The following is a 12,538-nucleotide window of genomic DNA, read 5'->3' as shown; positions in this document are numbered from 1 at the left end:
TGCAGGAATTTAACGCCAACGAGCACAGGTACAGTACGCACTAAATAACTTGGGCCGTAGCTGTGCAGACGGCTCCGTGGTGAATGACTACCACTCTTTTTTTGTCTCATTTTGTTCGTTATTGGTCGCCTTATTTGTTCGGGGTGGATGTCCCACAACGCTTGTTCAAGTCCATCACTCATCCATTCACTCAGTTTTTCTTATTACAGAGGGCAGCTAACCCTCTGAGCGAACACGCTGAGTTACTGTGCCGGCACAGTTAAAGCCTACGCACAACCGCGTACCTCGCGCAACTTGTAAGTTACAGCTGACAAGTCTGCAAAAGGTCGTATTAGCAGGCGCGACTAATAATCCGACAAATACAGACGTTCATAAGTCAACAGTTTCCCAATAGAGCACCAGAAAAGAAATAGCCGCATAAAGAAAGTTCAACAAAAACAAAACAAGTCCAATCACTGGCTGCCAGAAGGAAATCTCATAAGAGAAGGATACTGAAAATCTAAAATAAAAAAAAATGTGCCACGCGGAAATTGTGTCAGTCACCTGAAAACCTATTCAGCAATGCAAGCTAAGAATAAACTTTTCTTCTTCTTCCGCGTGTTTCCAATGTAGTGAAGCCTTGGAAAACACTGTTCTTCTCCTACTTACTTTTTCTCTTTATTGTGCGATTGGAATAGGTAGTTTTTGATGATCTTTTTTTCTCGTTTGCCTCATGCGAAAATGAAACAGCATTACATATAACAGCACCTGCATGATTCTAAAGTACTTTCCCTGCTCCTGTGCTGTATCTGTCTTTTATCTGACTCGTTGAGGATCCCAAACATCCGAACAGTACCCAAGAATGGGCCGCATAATTGTTCTATACGCAGTCTCCTTTATAAACGTGTTACACTTTCCTAGAATTCTCCCAATAAACCGAAGTCGACCATTCGCCTTCCCAAATACAGACTTAAAGCGGTCGTTCCACTTAATATCACTTTGCAACTGCGTCAAACAGCACACGTCTAATACTGTATTCGAACTTTACAGGATTGTTATTCCTACTCATCTGCATTAACTTACATTTTTCTGCATTTACAGCAAGTTGCCATTGATAACAGCACATAGGTATTCCGCAAAGTCATCTTGTATCCTTCTATAATCGCTCAACAACATTTTCCCGTACGCTACAGCTCCATCAGCAAATAGCGGCAGATTGATCTTAGTCCTATCCGTCGGCTGCTTCAAGTATATAGAGACCAAGAGAGGTCCTACCACAATTCCGCGGGGAACTCCTGACGATGCCCCTGTCTCCGTGTCCAGGACAAATACTGGGTAAGTCTTCGCGCCAGTCACATACCTTGGAACATAAACGGTATGCTCGGACCTTCGTCAACAGTATGCAGCAGGGTACTGCGTCGAACTCTAACCGTAAATCTACAACTATGGAGGCTGCCTCATGCCCTTCATCCATGGTTCGGAGGATACCGTGCGAGAAATGGACGGACTGAGTTACGCACGAGCGATGCTTTCTAAAAATGTGCTGATATGCGGAAAAATTTGTCTCTGTCTAAAGGAAATTTATTATCTTAGAAATCCGAATACGAATATGTTCAAGGATTCTGCAGCAAACTGATGTTAAGGAAACTGAACTGGTCTGTACGTTTGTGGGGCTGTCCCATTATATGTTATTACATATAGGATCCATCTGCAGTTGTTTCCAGTCGCTTGGGACATTGCACCCAGCGAGAGATCAACGGTAAATGTAAGCTTACAAGACCTGACTAAATGGAGAAGGCAACAAATCAGATTCATAACTAATTAAATTGCTGCAATTACAAGTTACAACAGTTTTCGGAGATCTTAAAACAAGTGATCGTCAGACTGTGCCGCAAGAAACTAAATTGTACGATGATACCTCTAGTTAGACTACATCCACTTACAGCGAAATGAGTACCGGCCGAAACGTGACAGCAAACCGGGTCTAGATGTTGCTGACATATTGAGACTTCCGGCACAACTACTTACCCTACAGGCAAACACAATACTCTTTTTGTATTTCCTTCTGGCGATACTAGATCCCCTCCCAATGCCCTCAGCGACATGCAGCGTTACTTCAGTTAAAAAATTATCCGAAGTACAATTGTTGTACAGCTGATACCTGGTTCTACATTTCGTCACAGTCTTTGGAGAGTTTAGTTTCGTACCTCCTGGAGATTGATATAAAGATAACGTGAAGACATGGGACTTCATGGACGAGGGACAGGTCAATTTTGGATTTAGCTTGATTTAGACGACAGTGCACACGACCAAATAACAACTATGTATAGTTGGGCGTATCCAGATATTCAGAGGGGCATTGAAGAATAGTTCAGTTGGATTCAAGAGATAGTAAAAAACTGCAAAGTCTGAACACATACTAGTAAAAAGTAGGAGAAAGACAACTATTAACTTCCAAGAACTACTTACAAAGGTTAGGGATCGGGTTTGCAGTGAAGTTGCAGGCTGTGGATCATGAGAGTACACTTAGAAATCTGTTTCTAACGAGAATTCGTTTGCCGGTAGTATTTTTGCAGCCTGTGCCGGCGCTGCAGGGTGAGTGAAACTTTGGCTGGCGTCTCCCCAGCGGCGGGTCGGTGATGCAAGCGTGGAAAATTCCTCCCCGGGAGGTCCGTATGGGTCGACCTGCGACAGCGATAAATATCGAGCGCTCGGAGACAGTGACACAGTGATAATGGTGTAAACAACGGCTCGCTCAAGCTCCTTTGTATCAACCCGCGTCCATTATCACGCCAGAAGGGCAGATTTAGATACGGCGCGACGGATGGAAGAGCGGTGCGTAACGGCGGAACGGCTCGCCGACGGGACAAATTAAGCGCCCTTGCCTTCTGTGTTTTCTTCCGTTATTTACATCCGGAGACTGCCTGACTGAATCGGGTAAGATCTGACAGGGCACAGGGTGCCTTCGATGCAGCAGTGGTAAGACTGACAACTCTCGCCGAACGAGAAGTCGCTTTTAACACGGAAGGGCGTATGTTACGTCGCATCATTGGCTTCATCCAACAAGTTCACTGTTACAGTCGTAATTTGTTTTATTTCCACTACGCGGTTCTGAGTTTTAAACATACATCATCAGGTGGATTTATGTGTTCTAATACGACAGTGTATGTTGTGTGTACCACATTGGGGTGAATGCGGCCCAGGGCAGGTAGCCAGAATAATGAAGTAGACTTAATTTTACAGTAACAGTCCGCAGTGTTTAAATTGTGCGTCTATCAGCTCCATGTAGTTACTGTTTATCCAAACAGGGCTGCAACATACCGTCGGGAGTATACAAAGCCAAGGGCTGATGATTATAAGGTCGAACCTGCAGCAGCCTATGTTGTGCCACGTAATATTTGCCGAATATTACTTCTAGGCCTCAATTCAGCTACAGTCTTTCTTAGACGCTGATTAAATAACAGCATTCTGTCAAGTATAATTTCAAAGCACCCCTGATATTTGTTAAGTGCCAGGCGATTACTCTCCAAAAAGTTTCTGACAAGAATAGAATACAGAAAAATGGAAAAGAAAATTGAGGATGTGTTAGATGACGATCAGTTTGGCTTTAGGAAAGATAAAGGCATGAGAGAGGCAGTTCTGACGTCGCGGCTGATTGTGGAAGCAAGACTAAAGAAAAGTCAAGACACATTCTTAGGATCTGTCCACAAGTAAAAAGCGTTCGATAATGTAAAATGGTACAAGAAGTTCGAAATTATGAGGAAAATATGGGTAACCTATAAAGAGAGACGGGTAATGGACAACATTTAGAAGTTTAAAGAAGGAATATTAGGAGTAGAAGACCAAGAAAGGAGTGCTCGGATTAAAAAGGCTGTAAGGCAGAAATGTAGTTTTTCACCTCTACTGTTCATGTATCGAAGAAGAAATGTTGGAAATAAAAGAAAGATCGAGAGTGGAATTAAAATCAAAGGTGAAAGGATATCAGTGGTAAGATTCGCCGATGACATTACTATCCTCAGTGAAAGTGATGAATTACAAGATCTGTTGAATGCATTGAACGGTCTGTTAAGTCTGCAACGAACAGTCTGAGGCCTTGAGGAAGAATTTTCTGAAAATGTACGTTTGGAGCACAGCATTGTATAGTAGTGAAACATGGAATGTGGGGAAAACCAGAACAGAAAATAATCGAAGCATTTGAGATGGCGTGCTACAGACGAATGTTGAAAATTACGTGGACTGATAAGGTAAGGAATGAAGAGCTTCTGCGCAGAATCGGAGAGGAAAGAAATGTTGGAAAACACTCGAAGAAGAAGGAACAAGATGACAGGATATATGTTAAGATGTCAGGGAATAGGTTCCACAGTACTAGATAAAGCTGTAGAGAGAAAAACCTGTAGAGAAAGACAGAGACTGGAATATATGCAGCGAATACTTGAGGACTTACAAGTGGTACTCTGAGATGAAGAGGTTGGCACAGGAGAGGAATTCGTGGCGGGCCGCATCAAACCAGTCAGAAGACTGATGACTTAGAAAAACATCGTAGCCAACCGTGAACTTGGATGCATGAACTGTTAAGCTAATTGTACCATAATTCCCGCATTTGTCAGCTCTTGCAGTCTTGTGAGGATGATATTTTGCCGAAAGTCAGAAGGTATGTCGCGAGACTCATGTATTCTACACACCAACGTGAATGGTCGTTTGGTTTCTATTTCACCAATGATTTTAGTAATTCTGAAGGAATGTTATCTATCTCCTCTGCCTTATTTGATCTTAGGTCCTCTTAAATTCTGATCCAAATACTGGGTCCCTCATCTCTTTTACATCTACTGCGTACGAGCCCTAATTTCTCTTATCTTCGTGGTCCTTACGCGAATTGTGCGTTGGTGGCAGTACAATCGTTCTGCAGTCGACTTCAAATACAGGTTCTCTCAATTTTCTCGATAGTATTCCGCGGAAAGAACGTCGCCTTCCCTTCAGGCGTTCCTATTGGAGTTCACGAACCATCTCCGTAATACATGCGTGCTGATGAATGTAATGAATGTAGGTCACCTCTGAAGTGTTTCGATGTCTTCCTTCTTGTCAGTGTTTTCTATATTTTTCTTTCTTCTTCGATTCTGCGCTGTACCTCCTTACTTTTATATCAGTCTACCAGTCCAGTAACTTAGCACCATGTTATTTCGTCGAACATTGACATAATGAGGCCACCTCTTTTCAAACTAAAAATAATGACAACAATAGGTGCGGTAACTATGTTGTTCATTGAAAACAGTGAAAGTTTTACCTTGAGACGTCTGTTCAAACGGCTCTGAGCACTATGGGACTTAACATCTGACGTCATCAGTCCGCTAGAACTGAGAACTACTTAAACCTAACTAACCTAGGGACATTACACACTTCCATGCCCGAGGCAGGATTCGAAAATGCGACCGTAGCGGTCGCCCGGTTCCAGACTGAAGCGCCTAGAATCGAGATGTCGGTTCACATTTATATCATTTACACATTGGTGTCACGTTGGCGATGTGACGTTGGTTTCTAGCTGTGATGATAGTTTCTTAAGATGATGGTGTCCTATGGCAAAACCTGATTGTAAAACGTTTCCGTTAAAGCAGAGGTGATGCATTCCAGTAACGTCTACAGTCAGGAGTTTGTAGCTAATGTAGTAATCTCTATATTTCTTTACGAGTTTCTATCTTTTTGAAACAAGTCAAATAAATCAGCTCTCATTGTGCTGTAATGTGGATATTTGATACGATGGAAGACGAAGAGATGGTCAGACAACTTACATTTTATGTTGATATCTGGAGTAGCAGTTTGAAAGCATGTGGCTGAGATAAATTATTTCAGAATAAGCAAGACACCAGATAATGCCGTAGTTATTTTAAAAAAATGGCTCTGACCACTATGGGACTTAACATATATGTTCATCAGTCCCCTAGAACTTAGAACTACTTAAACCTAACACACACCCTGCCATCACGATGCAGAGAAAATCCTTGACCCCGCCGGGAATCGAACCCGGGAACCCGGGCGTGGGAAGAGAGAACGCTACCGCACGACCACGAGCTGCGGACGTAGTTTTTTTAGTTTCCACATACAAACTAAAGACATCTTCACTACAACTGCGTGTGTTGAATGAGCATGACGTACGCTCAAGTAAGAGGATTGTCACGAAACGTAAGAGAACGGCAGCCGTCAAAGTCACTGAAGAACTGAATGTCGCACTCGCGAACTCTGTAAGCACCAAAACAACACGAAGGGTGTTCCGGAAGCAGGGAATTGCACGGTGAGGTGGGATTCCAGAAATCACTCATCAGGTATGCAATTGTGGTCGGACGACACTGTTTCCAACTTCTGATCGAGTTTGAATCACGGAGGGAGTTCAATGATGATTGCTCAGCCATATTGTGGTATTCCATCGGCCCTATGGGTACTGCCAAAGGTTATGTGACCATTTTGGCCAATCACGTTTATCTCATGATATAATGCTTATGCTGTGTTCCAAGATGACAGGGCCCCCTTTCACACAGCTCGCTTCGTTCACGATTGGTTTTGTGAGCACGAGAATGAATTGCCGCATCTTCGCTGGCCACTAGCCACCGGATCTCCATATAACTGAATCTTTGTTGTCTACTTCGGAGAGAACGGTGCGTGATCGCTATCTTGTAGGAAGAATGGTTTTAGATGCCCTTGTAAACCGTAGGGACCTGTATTTACCCATTCCGAGAAGACTTTAAGTTGTTTTGATTGCCAACGGGTTTACCATACCGTATTACGCATGGTAATCTGTTTATGGTGTTTCCGTGTTTTTGTCCTTGCCCTGTACATACTCTAGAAACCACAGTGGAGTACATCGCATGAAACCAAGTGTTAGGATGCCCTCCACTTTGAATCGTCTACGGAGCGCACACCTGTGCGTGCTGTAATAAGTCTACACTGAGATGGCAAAAGTCATGGGATGCCTCCTAATATCGTGTCGGATCTCTTTTAGCCAGGCGTCGTGCAGCAGCTCGACGTGGCATGGCCTCAACAAGCTGTTCGAAGCCCCTGCAGAAAAACTGGACCATGCTGCCTCTACAGCCGTCCATATTTGCGAGTGTATTGCCGGTGCATGAGGCTGTGCACGAACTGACCCATAAATGTGCCATGAATGTTCAATTGGATTCATATCGGGCGATCTGGGAGACCAAATCATTCGCTCTAATTGTCGAAAATGTTCTCCAAACCGACCGTGAACAGTTGTGCCCTAGTAAGAAGTCCTTCGTTATTTGAGAACATGAAGTTCATGATGGTTGCAACCCGAACATACTCATTTCATACCCTGGACCAGGCGACTCAGTACATTTCATGTATACGTAACCAACATAAATATGGAGCCACCTGCTTGCGCAGCGTCATACTGACAACTTGAGTCCATAGCTTCTGCGCCACACCCGTATCTCACCATCGGCTCTTATCAACTGAAATCTCGACTCCTCTGACCAGGCCTCGGTTTTCCAATCATCTAGGGTCCATTTAACGTGGTCACGACCCCAGAAGAGGCGCTATAGGTGATGTGCTGTTAGCAAAAGAAATCACGTCGATCGTCTGCTGCCGTAGCCCACTAACGGCAAATTTCGCCGCACTGTCCTAACGGATACATTCGCTGTACATCCCACATTCATTTCTGCGCTCATTTCCTGCAGTGTTGCTAGTGTGTTAGCACTGACAACTGTATGCGAACGCCGCCGCTCGCAGTCGTTAAGTGAAGGCTGTCGGCTACTGCGTTTCCCAAGGTGAGAGGAATACCTAAAAATATGGTATTTTCGGCATTCTCTTGACACTCTGGATCTGGAAATATTGACTTCCCTAACAATCTCCGAAATGGAATGTTCCATGCGTGCATCTCCAACTGCCATTCCGCGTTCAACGTCTGTTAGTTCCCGTCGTCTGGCCACACGTTGGAAACCATTTCACATGCTCTACTAGGCACTGCCCCATGTACGCGATACCGCCATCCGTGTATGTGCATTTTGCTACTCTATGACTTTTATTACCTCAGTGTAATCTTGTCTTTCTCGTTGCTATGGGAGTAATACATCGATCTGAAGAATATCTCTAGATTTTTCACTTGGCACTGAGTGTTCATATTTTGCAAAGCAGATTTTCTCGCGGGATAATTTGTGTCTATCTTCAAGAGTCTGCCAGTCCATGTTTTTCGAAATTTTTATGACACACTCCCATCAGTTAAACAAATCTGTGACCATTTGTGCTGCCCTCCTTTGCATACCCTGAATGGCCCCCATTATTAGTCCTATTTGGTGTGTCTCACAAGTGTTCAGTCAGCACTATTCCTCTGGCCTCCAACGTCCACCGAGTCTGGAAGGCTACTTTTACTAGAACATTAACAAGAATGTCCAAGTGGTAGATTCTATGTTAACGTAGTGGCAGAAGGAGCCGAATTGTTCGTTGATAGACCTTTAGATTGTCCGGGAGAACTGAAGAAGCGGTACGGTTAGTCCATAGACCATATGACAGAAAATGGCGCGCATGCATTCTAATAACAGATAAGTTCTGCAAGGAGAGCAATAACATTTTGTTACAAACGGTGACCTCGACGCTAGTTTAGTGGCGTAATATCAGTTAACGCTTATTGCGCGAAATCTTTAATCGTGCCCAGTTATGTCTTTGACCATGACGCTATTTTATAAATTAATTCGACCAACGAAAGACTTTTTGAAGAAATTCCGCAAGAATTTGTCTTTGACAGTCAATAATTTGCATCATACCAATCGCAACGCGACTAATATGAAAAACAAAAAGACTTGGCTCACGCGTGGACGTGCTTGGAAGATAAAACTGTGTACACCGAAATAGTAAAACCAAGCGAGAGACTTACCTTCTCAGCGAAAAGAGACAGATGGTGATGTCCTGCTCCTGGAGCTCTGTCAACCTGAAACAACAGCCTTTGTAAGTGGTACGAAAGAAGAAAGCCAAACCACTGGAGGACATAGGAGTAACAGACAAGCTGAAAAAGTATGATTAGGCATGTTAACTACTTCTAAGGGCAAAAATTTATAGCATACATTTTGTTATTTGTATGCCTTCTTTTTGGAATAAGCAGGCACTACCAGGCTCAATTTTCATAACCTTTAAATGGTAAAGGATAAGGATTATGAAAGGATTTAATGCTCAGTTTTTGGTGTCAACTTTATAAAGTTCTATTGCTAAAAGGTTGTAGCTACTGAATCGGAATTATTCTAAAACGGCTGATATTTCCCGAAGGAAACAAAAAAACAGAACAACATTACAAAATGTAAAAAAAAGTAATTTATATTCTTCTTCTTCTTCTTCTTCTAGTACTACTGCGTCTACCTTATGATTTTGTATTACAGCACTAAGCAACGCAACATGAAAATATCAATGAAGTGCATGATTTAGGGGTGAAACATTAAGAACAAGAGTGTATGATCCATAATAAGAGGGTGTATGAAGTCGACGTTGAAATTATCCTTTCATTCTCCTAAAATTAAATAAGACACCGACAGCTTTGTTGTACAAAATGAAAGAATACTACTTCGCTGTATGCAAAATAACGCGTGACGCACGAAGCAAGGATGATATGAGAAGGAAACACACTCACCGAGAGCATTCCTAGTAAAAAGAAATCTACTGGTATCAAACATAGGGCTTAATTTGAGAAATAAAATACGTTATTGTATGGAAGTGAATTAAGGGCCACATGTGGGGTTACAGATGGATGCTGAAAATTGATCGTTGAAGTAATAAACGAGCGAGGAGAGGAATAGGAGGTAAAAAATAACGAGAGGTTGGAAGAGGATGGTAGGACACTTCTACGGCTGTGTATGGAGGCGCACAAGCAAAAACTATTAGTGAGGACAGAGATTGAAATATAAACAACAAATAACTGAGAACGTCGAATGTATGTCTACTTCGAGCTGAGCAGATTGTCAGAGGACTGAAAATTGCTGTCACCCGTATAAAATCAGACATGTGATGGACGGAAAAAAAATAAACACGGCTCATTCTAAGCCGATTTATCGCAGTACGTGAAGTTTCATCAAATAGCTTTTTTGTACATTTTTTAAAAATCTGTTTCTGACTGTTCTAATGTAGCCCGCCACGAATTCCTGTTGCGCTAAGTTCTTCGTTTCCGAGTAACACTTTCACACTACACCCTCAGTTATTTGTTGTATATTTTTCATTGCTTGTCTTCCTTTACAGATTTGACTCTCTGCAGTTTTCTCAAGTAGTACACCCTACCGCTCCCTGAAGTACTACTGTAGTTACTCCCACATGTCCCAACACGTGTGCTGTCATTCTGTCCCTTCTTCATCTCAAGTTTACAACACGTTTCTCTTCTCTCCGATTCCTCCGAGATCCTCATTTTTTTCCAGTCCAATTATTTTTCAACAACCTTCTGTAGCACCACGTCTCAAACGCGTCGACTCCCTTCTGTTCCGGTTTTCCTACAGTCCATGTTTCACTACCATGCAATTCTGTGCTCCAAACGAACAGCATCAGAATTTTTTCTCAAAATTAGGCCTATGTTACATCCTACTAGACTTCATTTTGGTCAGCAATGCCGTTTTTGCCTGCCTTGTATGCTTATCATGTAATCCTCACTTCGTCCTTCACATGTTATTTTGTTCCCAAGGCAGCAGACTTCCTTCACTTTTTCTGCTTCGTAGTGTCCCAATTTTGTTGCAAAACTTTATCACTAATCTCATTTGCGCTTCCCCTAGAGTATCGTCTTCTTCGGTTTACTCACAATGCGTAATATGTACTCCTCACACTGTTCATTCCATTCAACAGGCCCTGCATTTCTTCCTCACTTTTACTGAGTGTAACGATATCATCAACGAAACTTATCATTGATGATTTTTCACCATGAATTTTAACCCATTCCTGATCTATTTTATTATTTTCAAAATTTATTCTTTTCATTCCGTCACTGTGCCTCAAATACGAACCATGTATCACGCACTCAATATCATTGTTTCATTGATTTTCGTAATTTTCACAGGCATTAACTTCGTCTCCAGAAGAGCAGCTGACCATTAAAAAAAAAAAAAAAAAAAAAACACTGCGTGACATTCCTCCTGGGAGCTATATAAGACAAACATGTGGCGTAGCCACAAATTTATCGGCAGTTTGCCCGCCACTCGGCCAAACACTGGCAGAGATACTGGCAAGTGTGCAAATACGAGGCGACTGCGCTGCCTGGTGAACCACTTCAGTCTCGATGTGGTCCACGTGTTAAAGCAGACACGTGGAAATGAGCGATCCATGTACTGCTCTAAGTGCAAACGCCCAGAGCAGCCCAAGTAGGCGACGGCTCTCGTCAGGAACTCTGTGTGTGTGTGTGTGTGTGTGTGTGTGTGTGTGTGTGTGCGTGCGTGCGTGCGTGCGTGCGTGCGTGCGTGTTTGTAGGTCCACCGTAATCCAGAAGCGTATTTCGTCAGCCGCGAGAGCGTATATCGGCTGCGCAGCGCGTGGCACAGAAACGGCGCGAGTTAAGGCTGTTGACGCGAAGGAGAGTGGATGGCAGCGGACAGGCGACTGCGGCAGTCGCTGCACCTCACGGCCGGCCCACATTCTGCGGCACGTCGTACGAACAGGACAGTGCGGCAGAACGACGCCCAACACCATCTGCCCGGAGAGCAACTTCTGGATGCGTACACTGCCACTTCTTTTTCAGACACATTCATGGAATATGATCGCAGTCGTTACCGGTTTCGGCCATAGGTCGACCCACTTTAGACTATATACGTCACTTGACAAACAAGCCATGTCGTGACCACTTTGTTACCTAAACGCTGCCTATGACCTAGAAATGTGAATATGTTCAACGTACACTACCCGATTACCAGTATCCGGACATACTTATATAATGCGGATTTGAGTACTAATGTCACGACAGGCCGACCCGCAGGGGAAAATGATGTGAGGAGTACTGTGTTGTCAACAGAGAAACATTAACACCAGAATGAGTCGGTTAGGAGTGCTCAGTGACGTCGAACGTGGATTCGTCATTGGAAGTCACCTGAGTAACTAATCCATCAGGGACATTCCAATCCTTCTGAAGCTGCCCGACTCGACTGTTAGTTATGTGAGTGTGAAATGGAAACGAGAGAGAACAATTAAAGCTAAAGAATACCAGGCAAAAAACTCGCAGTGGCTGACAACGACCGTCGAACACTGCGGGGGGCCGTTGTAAAAAAGTCGCCATGAAAATCATTGCGAGGAGTCACTCGTGAGTTCCAAAGTGCTACCAGCAGTCCAGCTAACGCAATGGCTGTGCGTAGGGACTTAAAACAATCAGATACAGTCGTTGAACATCGAGCAGCCCCACATAATCTGCACGGAATTCAGTGTTAAGTGACGCCTGAAGTGGTGTAAACAGCGGCACCAGTGGACAGTGGATGATTGGAAACGAGTGATTTGAAAGCATGAATCACGCTGTAGCCCGTGACAAGGGAAGAGTTTGGGTTTGGAGAATGTGTTGGTTCAAATGGCTCTGAGCACTATGGGACTTAAACATCTGTGGTCATCAGTGCGC

The 12,538-nt window shown here is 43.5% G+C and overlaps 1 protein-coding gene across 4 annotated transcripts in view; it reads right to left on the bottom strand.

Moving 5' to 3' along the window:
• The window catches only part of LOC126359375 (uncharacterized), a 661,877-nt gene that overhangs the window by 193,641 nt on the left and 455,698 nt on the right, over positions 1–12,538 (bottom strand). For all 4 annotated transcript variants that reach the window (XM_050007626.1, XM_050007624.1, XM_050007625.1 and 1 more), the window contains one exon: positions 8,855–8,908. The gene's annotated coding sequence lies outside the window, so the exon portion shown is untranslated. The remainder of the gene's footprint in view (positions 1–8,854; positions 8,909–12,538) is intronic.

The sequence above is a fragment of the Schistocerca gregaria genome, chromosome 1 (genome assembly GCF_023897955.1).
Source record: "Schistocerca gregaria isolate iqSchGreg1 chromosome 1, iqSchGreg1.2, whole genome shotgun sequence".
NCBI classification, from domain to species: domain Eukaryota; kingdom Metazoa; phylum Arthropoda; class Insecta; order Orthoptera; family Acrididae; genus Schistocerca; species Schistocerca gregaria.
This window is presented reverse-complemented; position numbering and strand designations above follow the sequence as displayed.